Below are 8846 nucleotides of genomic sequence, written 5' to 3'. Positions count from 1 at the left end.
GAGTAACCAATTTGTTACAAGATGCAAGTTCTTAACCACATCCTGTGACTACTTTATTGACATTTTAATTTTAGTTAATATACAACCAGCTTCTATACATCTTAAAATGGCTGTAGGGTACTATTCAGCTGTTTTGTGTTTATCCTTATTTTAGTATTTAGCAGTCCGTAGTGTTGAAGCATAATTCTACTGAACCTGGCAGATTTTAGGATAGTCTAAACTGGCTTATAACTCTAACAAGACATATGTCAACAGTTGAGGTGTAGAACTATTTTAGGAGGGTGTGCAGAGAATTCTTCCATTCCCAGTGAGAAGTATCTAATCTCTGTGTCCCACCTAGTAAGGTATATGTGAATCCACGCTGACCATTTCCTGTCTGGTTCTAAGTTTTCCTTATTGTTCTCTGTCTGTCTTTTCTCATTTTGTTTGTTTGTGTGTTTGTTTTGATAGTCATTGCCAGAGAGGATGGGAATCCAAAGTTGGAACTAAGTAAGGACCAGAGAAAGCTCCTCTCCCTAGTCCCAAAGGAAGTTTGCTGTTCTGTGTCTATGGACCGCTCAGGGTTCCTAGCAGTTTTTCCGATGACCTTGGATCCTGTGAGGAAGGATTTGGGCTTCTTCCATCCCATGTGGTAGATCCCACATGGGGTGGGTGGGTGACCTCAGAGTCCTCGGCGGGGGGGGGGGGGGTGTGTGTGACCTCAGAGTCCTCAGCCTCCAAAGGCACTCCAATTCCCTGTGGTCTCTTTGGCAGTTGGAATTTAGTCCTTGGTCACTGTACTGATAGTCCTTTGTGTAGATCCAGGGGTCTCCAGGGTTGGGATACAAGTATCCTCCTGTTCCCCTGCTCCACTCTGGGGAACCCCCGCTCTGTGCATATGACCTCCTGTTAAGAGGCTGTCAGGATCACTCTTGAATCTTTCCATATGGCTTTGTAGTTTTACTATTGTGTAATGCTGATTCGAGTCTGTTGTCTATGAGTTCATGTCATCTTTTCTTAAATTAATGAGAATTTGACCAAGTAAATAATGATAAAATAAAATCTGTTACTCAGAAATAGGATTCTAATTCATCTTCACCCACTAAAAGTACAAAATGATAATTTCTACACTTATCTCTTAGTTACAGAAATGCAAACACATTAAAAGGTAGTCATCTTACTGACTTTGTGCCAGAGAAAATTGTGCATATTTTCATGTGCAAGTGATTTCTACTTTGGACAAAACTCCATTCAATGTTATAAATAAAGCTTTTGAATGGATGAATCTGCCTACATTTTACTGGTGCAGCTTTACCATTTATAGCCTTAAAAATATGTAGTATGACAAGAAATAGGGTCTCAGATTTTACAGGATACCTTCATTTTATGGCATTTTAAAATTTTCATTGTTCAAAAAATCAAGCCTTAATCTGCATAGGGCATATACTTACAAGAATTTGTGATCTGAGAAAAGAAATGGATGGCTCACATCAAGGGACTCTTTCAGAACCAATTATTGACAGATTGGGTTTCAGAAAGGCTTAATAGATGCCATACTGCAATGATGATCCATAACCATTCTTCTTGTCAATATAACAGCTAACATTTTTTACTCCTTATGTTTAAGTACAGTAGCACTGTTATTAAGTTTCTTATTACTTAAGCATCATAAACACATTATCATAAATGTATTATTGTTATCATCCTCTATATAAATTCAAAGGAAAACAATTTTAAAGATGTAACGAATATCTTTATAGTCTTATAGTGAATTCTGAAGCCTACATTTAAATCCAGGAGATCTGCCTACAAAGTAGGATATTTTAACCACAACACTACAGTTGCTTACTAGCAAGGATACTATAATGTAGACAGAGATAATATGCGGACGCAACCAGCTGCCTGAACTTTGAGGCGAGGGATTCTTTCTGGACTATGATAAAAGCACTTCCAAACACAGTGACTGATTTCTACAAAATATATGTTGATTCTGTCTATTTAGCCGAATCTCCAGTGTCATAGCCTTGCAAGTATTCTACTTGCTTTTACCTTTCTTGCTTCCATGTTGTTCATTTTGTTTTCCCTGAAGCCATCATACTATCTAGTGGGAAACATAAGAAAAAACTTGATTAAAAATTAAAAATATTGCAAAAGTTGTTATCTCCTTTACTGTTTTGCATTATATGAAAATATCACTCAATGTAATTAAGAAAGAGAAATTAGTTAAAAGAAATAGGCATGTAAGGAAAAATAAACAACAATTCATTAAAGCAGCAAGATAGAAAAATTACCATCTAGAAATTATTTTCCTTTGTAAACACAGAAAATAATTTCTACAAATGTAATGGTTGAGAAATCCCTATATGTAAGTGAACTAGGAAACAATATACTGAAGTATAAACTGAATCCAATTTGTGTATAACCTTTTAGAAAAAGCTTTGAAAGATACAGCAAAGTACATTCAAGCTAATAGAAAAGGAGTCTTTTTCCTTGGATAAGATGACTTTAAAATTATGATGCCAGGTCTCTCTCAGTTGAATTTAAAATAATGCAACTATAAATTCAATTTTTGAAGGAGGGTAGGGTGGTTGGGGCCCACCAAATTGTTGTTAACATTTGTATTTTTAAAAAATCAAAAATAAGTAGCAAATGGAAAGGAAAGGACCCACAAGGTAGAATTAACCTAGCCCACATTAAAACTTATTAGGAACATTGTTATTATAGTGCAGCCTTAGTGCATGATTATACCACGGCCCAACGAAATAAGAGTCTGTCTGTATCCAAGTATGTAAGGAATCTAACACATGATGATTATGACATCTCAAACCACTAAAAGAAATACAGGTTTACAGGTCCCACCCGGGGCAGGTCTGGAAAAAAAAAAAAAGAAATATAGGTTTATCCCCCACCTTCAAGTTCTGAGATCCCATATGGGTGCCAATTCATGTCTTGGTTGCTCCGTGTCCCATCCAGCTAACTGATTTTGACCCGGGAAAGCAGTAGAGGATGGCTCAAAAACTGAAGATCCTGAACTTGCATGGGAAACCCAGAAGGAGCTCCTGGCTGCTAGTTTCCGATTAGTTCAGCCGTTTGCAGAGTGAACCAGCAGATAGACGATCTTTGTGTATCTGTTTCTCCACAAATCTGACTTTGCAATAAAATAAATCTTAAAAAAAAAAAAAAGAAAAAAGAAATGGAGGGCCCAGCGCAGTGGCCGCAGTGGTTAAGGTCCTCACCTTGCACACCCGGGATCCCATATGGGCACCGGTTCTATCCTGGCGGCCCCGCTTCCCTTCCAGCTCCCTGCCTGTGGCCCGGGAAAGCAGTCGAGGACAGCCCAAAGCTTTGGGACCCTGCACCTGTGTGGGAGACCCAGAAGAGGCTCCTGGCTTCGGACTGGCATAATATCGGCCCGTTGTGCTCACTTGGGGAGTGAATCATGGGACAGAAGATCTTCCTCTCTGTCTCTCCTCTCTGTATATCTGCCTTTCCAATAAAAAAATAATAAAAAAATAAATCTTTAAAAAAAAAAGAAATGGAAACTAAGACTCTTTCTCTCTGTGTGTCTTTCTCTCTCTCTACACATACAGACACACTGAAACATACACACACATACACGCCAAAAGAAACATAGAAAACACAAATCAGAAATGAATTACTTTTTATACCCACGTGGTCTATCAGTGTGAGATAACATGATAAAGGATGAAAAACGGGGTAGAAGTTTGTAGTAACGCTTCTTTCACTATACATTTTTATTTATAGATTTAGAATCACATAACCATTTTCATTTATTAAGAAAACAAAACCAATCAGGATGGATAAATTAGCAAAAGAAAAATATAAACAGGAATAATAAAAAATTGTATGGCATTTCAAATGAATAATATCCCTACACTGAAGGGAAGGGGGGAAATGACCCGATTAATTCATTTTGACTATGCCTTCAGGCTGCAAAGAATTCTTGAAACAAATACTGAACTCTAATTGAAAGGCTTGCTTTCTCCAGTGCCATAAATTAACAATTTTAAACTATTTGAGTCTGTGTGTTTCTTTTACAGTAACAAGAATGTATTCTAGAGAAAGGAAAAAGTTTCTTAATGTAGAGAATGAAGTTAAAAATATGGTAATAATGGATTTTAGAATGAGATTTTTGGTTTTATATCAGAATTGTAGTTAATAGTATGAAATCATGGGTTTTTAGATACATCAACATAAATATATAAAATTTAGCTCTGCCTACCTATTAGGAAGAATTAATTCAAGCAATGACATCTACAGTAGAATGAACGTGTAGTGTCTAAATGTTACTATCTAAACATTCATGTCCTCTAAAAGTAACCAGGTCTTCTTAGAGAAGGTACTAATTCTGGAGCAGGTACATGTAAAGTACAGGATGGATTTTGAATCTCTTGAGTATCAGAAAAGTGTAAGATAATGTCATAAAGGACACAGCAGACTGAAGGGGTTCCTAATGACCAAACATGGAACAAATTGAGCATTAAATTAGTACGGTCAATTATTTCTAATAATCAGTTAACAGAGAATTCTAACAGACACAGATGAACAAATGGGGAGTACAGAAAGCTCTTCATAGACACAATAGGAATTGCAGAATAGTAAAATCATCTCTGTCAACTCTTAAAGGAAGTAATGATTCAGGAATTCATCAGTAGATTCTAAATCTAGTGGGGGCAAATATGCATGAAATCACCTCGTAGAACACTCTCAAATATACTAGTAGATCTTCAATAAATCCATATAAAATGTGTTTTATTAAGAAACTACATATAGATTTCAAAACTTTTGAACCAAAATAAAATGACCTTTTCATCTCCTTTTACCACAAATTATTGAAGTACCATGTACTTATATATTATGTAATAAATCAGTGATTTTAAAAAATGTGAAAACTAAAAAAAAAAAAAATTAAGTATTTGGAACTTGATGTATGCCATCATTTTATTTTTATTCTTTTTTTAAAGACTTATTTTTTATTGGAAAAACAGATATACAGAGAGAAGGAGAGACAGAGAGAAAGATTCTCCATCCCCAAACGGCCACAATGGCCAGAGCTGAGTTGATCCCAAACTAGGAGCCAAGAGCCTCCTCCAGGACTGATGTCATCTTAACTAAGTGACAAAAGTTAACGCCATTGCTCATATTGCTGCTTGGTAGGATGCTTGAAGAAAGACACTATATCTTTTCTGTGGAATTTCTGTCAGAACTACACAAACTAAAGGTAACCATGAGGAATCATCAGACACATTCTAACTGAAGGGCAACATAACTGATTTAATTCTCCAAAGACATTGATGTCACGAAAAATCAGACTAAAACTCTTCAGCATGAACGAAGAGCGGTTCAAAATGTCATGAAACGCAAACTAGGAGGTTTTTCTTTACTTCTTTCTGCTTCTATAATAACTATAATTGAGGAAATGGCAGTATTTGTATAAAGTATATGGACCAGACATCATTAATTTGCTGATGATGTCAATTCTGTTGGGATTACATAAGTGATTATCCTAGTGTCAAAGAAGTAAATACATAGGGGTGGGAAGAAACTTGTCAGTAATTTACTAAACTTAAAATACTTAATATATAGATACAGAATCACATCCTTAGCAATATGGTAAGCCCTCAGAAAATGTGGCTGAAGAGTAATCAAGTATTATTTGTATAAATAATACAAACTTTCTGTAAATGTGAACGTATTTCAAAATTGAAGGTAAAAAGAGGAAAGTACACTTTGTTTATAATGGACAAAAGGATGGGGAGGCATTTGTTGATGTGGATAAGCCAATTCTTGGGATGCTGGCAGTCCACATTGAAGGATATTTTAGGTTCCAGTTCTGTTCCTGCTTCCAGCTACGTATTAATGTGTGCCTTAGGAGGAAGCAGGTGATGGTTCCAGTGCCTGAGTTCCTGGCACATACATGAAAACTTGTCTAAGTGCAGCCCAACTTGTTGGAAGCATTTGCGGAGTGAACCATTAGTGCGGGATGGATAGTTTTCTGCCTTACAAGCAGATTTTTAAAAAAGATTTATGCATTTTTATTAGAAAAGCATATGTACAGAGAGAAGGAGAGACAGAGAAAAAGATATTCCATTCACTAATTCACTCCCAAAAGGCCAAAATAGCCCTAACTGAGTTGATCCAAAACCTGGAGCCAGGAGCTTCTTCCAGGTCTCCTATGCAGGTGCAGAATCTCAAGGATTTGGGTCATACTTGACTGCTTTCCAAGGCCATAAGCAGAGAACTGGAAGGAGAGTGGAGCAACCAAGACATCCATTGGGATGCCAGCCTCTTAGAGGTGAAGGATTAGGTAGCTGAACGAATGCACCTGCAGGCTCTTAAGGTGCATTTAGGAATGGGAGACTAGATAAAAAACAAAATAAGGAATGTTGACATTCATTGACAATGACTGGTGGTTTTATGCAGATCACACCTTAAATTCCCTTTCTGGAGATGTACATCTACATATTATTAATTACTTCATTACATTTAAGTGATGCTTTCTAATTTTGAGCTTTTCTGTTTTAAACCTTTTAATTACTATTTTAAAGAATTATACCTTTTTCATTTCGAAAATTATTGTTATTATTATTATTTTCTTTTGATGATCTTACTGCAGTTATTAAGGGCGCAAAGGGTCAAGGGCTATAGGAAAGTGGGTAAAACCATTGTTTCTAAATTGTTTTTAAACATATGTTATTAATTTTTAAATTATTATTATTATTATTATTTTATGATACAGTTCCATAGGCTCCTGGCATTTCCCTTATCCCCTTCCTACTTCCCGCCCCCACCAAGTTCCTCTATATCATTACTAAAGTATAGTCTTTGTATACAGTCATATGTCCATCTTTGTGGGCATAGACAATGGCAGAGTCCAGCATCCTAATGTCAAGATATAGTAAACAGTTTCATTGTAAGTCCATCTTCGCCTGGAAGCAGAAATGCATATTACATTATATCCTCACATCTGGATATGTTAGTGTCCATTTCACAGCTAGTGTACATCCCCTCAAATGAAAAGTCATAATACAAAATCAACAATAGAAACAAAAAAGAAATTTAAAATGCCGTGAAGTTAAATGACATGTTACTAGATATGACAGTCTCCATTACACAGTTACTATACATCCCCTTAAATGAAAAGCCAAAAGATAAAATCAACATCAGGGGGAAAAAATAAATTAACACCATGAAGTTAAATAACATGCTACGAAATGAGTAGTGTGCAGCAGAAGAGATGAAAATCAAGAACCTTCTTGAAGAAAATGATGACACAGCATTATCCACAAGTCATTGAATGATTTAATCAGGAGAAAGTGTTTTGAACAGGTGAATTTAACAAAAACAAAAACATCAAAATCTTTGAGATACAATTTCTGCTGATTTTTGTTGGTGAAATGTGTCTTCTCTAGACAACAAATAGATGGGTTTTATTTTTAATCCAGTCTACTAATCTATGACGTTTGATTGGACTTAAGCCATTTACATTCAGGGTTAATATGTATGGGTGGTAATTTGGTCCTGTCATTTTAGGAATAGGTTGTTCATTGATTTCGTCTTCTGGTGTCATTTTACTGGAATGTTCTTCCCATTTGCCGTTAGTTTTGTTGGGTGCTATTCCTCTTCTCTGTCAAGAGAACATCTTGAAGTATCATTTGTATGGCAGGTTTGGAAGACGCATATTCTTGTAACTTCTCTTTACTGTGGAAGAATTTTACTTCATTTTCAAAGACAAAAGAAAGCTTTGCTGGATACGTTATCCTGGGCCAAAATTTTTTTGCTTTGTGAATCTGCCATATGTCACTTCATTCTCTTCTTGCCTGTAGAGTTTCCTGTGAGAGATGTCCTGTGAGTTTAACTGGCATTCCTTTGTATGTCAATTGATTTTTTTCAAGTGCACATTTAAGGATTTTTTTTCCTTATGTTTGATTGAAGAGAGCCTGACGATCATGTGTCGTGGTGAAGATTACTTTTGATCAAGCCTGTTGGGAGTTCTGTGCCCATCCTGGATGTTGTTTCCCAATTCTTTCTCTAGATTAGACGAAATTTTCCCTTATTATTTCATTAAATATATTTGTAAAATCAGTTTTTCTTTCTGCACCTTCTGTCACTCACATAACTCTTATGTTAGGCCTCTTAATAGTGTCTTTCAATTCTTGAATACATTTTTGGCCTGATTCAGCTCTGTTTCCAGCTTTTTGTTTGTTCTCCCCTGGTGATAGAAAATACCTTCCAATTCTGAAACTCTTTCTTCTGCTTGCTTCATTCTATTTTGGAGACTCTCCACTTTACTTTTTTTTAAATTATTTTTTAATCTTTTTAAAAAATTAATTACGTTGCATTACGTGACACAATTTCATAGGCTCTGGGATTCCCCCAAACCCCCCATGGTGGATTCCTCCACCTTGTTGCATTACCACAGTTCAAGTTCAGTTGAGATTCTTTCATTGCAAACATATACCAAGCAAAGAGTCCAGCATCTTTTTGTCCAGATAAATTCAACCATTTCTTGGGGAGACCATTTCTCATCTGAAGATAGAGCTTACAGAATATCATCCCAATCATTTAAGTCCCCAACACAACATCAACAACAATTTACAACATTATGAAATTAATTGACATGATATTGAGTAACCAATATGTTAAAAATAATGCAAGTCCTTAACCACATCCTGTGACTACTTCATTGACATTTCAATTTTAGATTATACACACAACCAGCTGCTATACATTGCACTTTTAATTTGCTCCACTGTATTCTGAAATACTAATATATCAGCCTTGATTTGCTTTATTGCTGCTATTTCCTCTGCAACATATTCCTTAAAATATTTGAGCTGTTGTAT

This window comes from Ochotona curzoniae, unplaced genomic scaffold (assembly GCF_017591425.1).
Source record: "Ochotona curzoniae isolate NIBS_2020 unplaced genomic scaffold, NIBS_Ocur_1.0 scaffold_1852, whole genome shotgun sequence".
Taxonomy (NCBI): Eukaryota; Metazoa; Chordata; class Mammalia; order Lagomorpha; family Ochotonidae; genus Ochotona; species Ochotona curzoniae.
The sequence above is the reverse complement of the archived record's forward strand: the minus strand, read 5'-3'. Positions refer to the sequence as shown.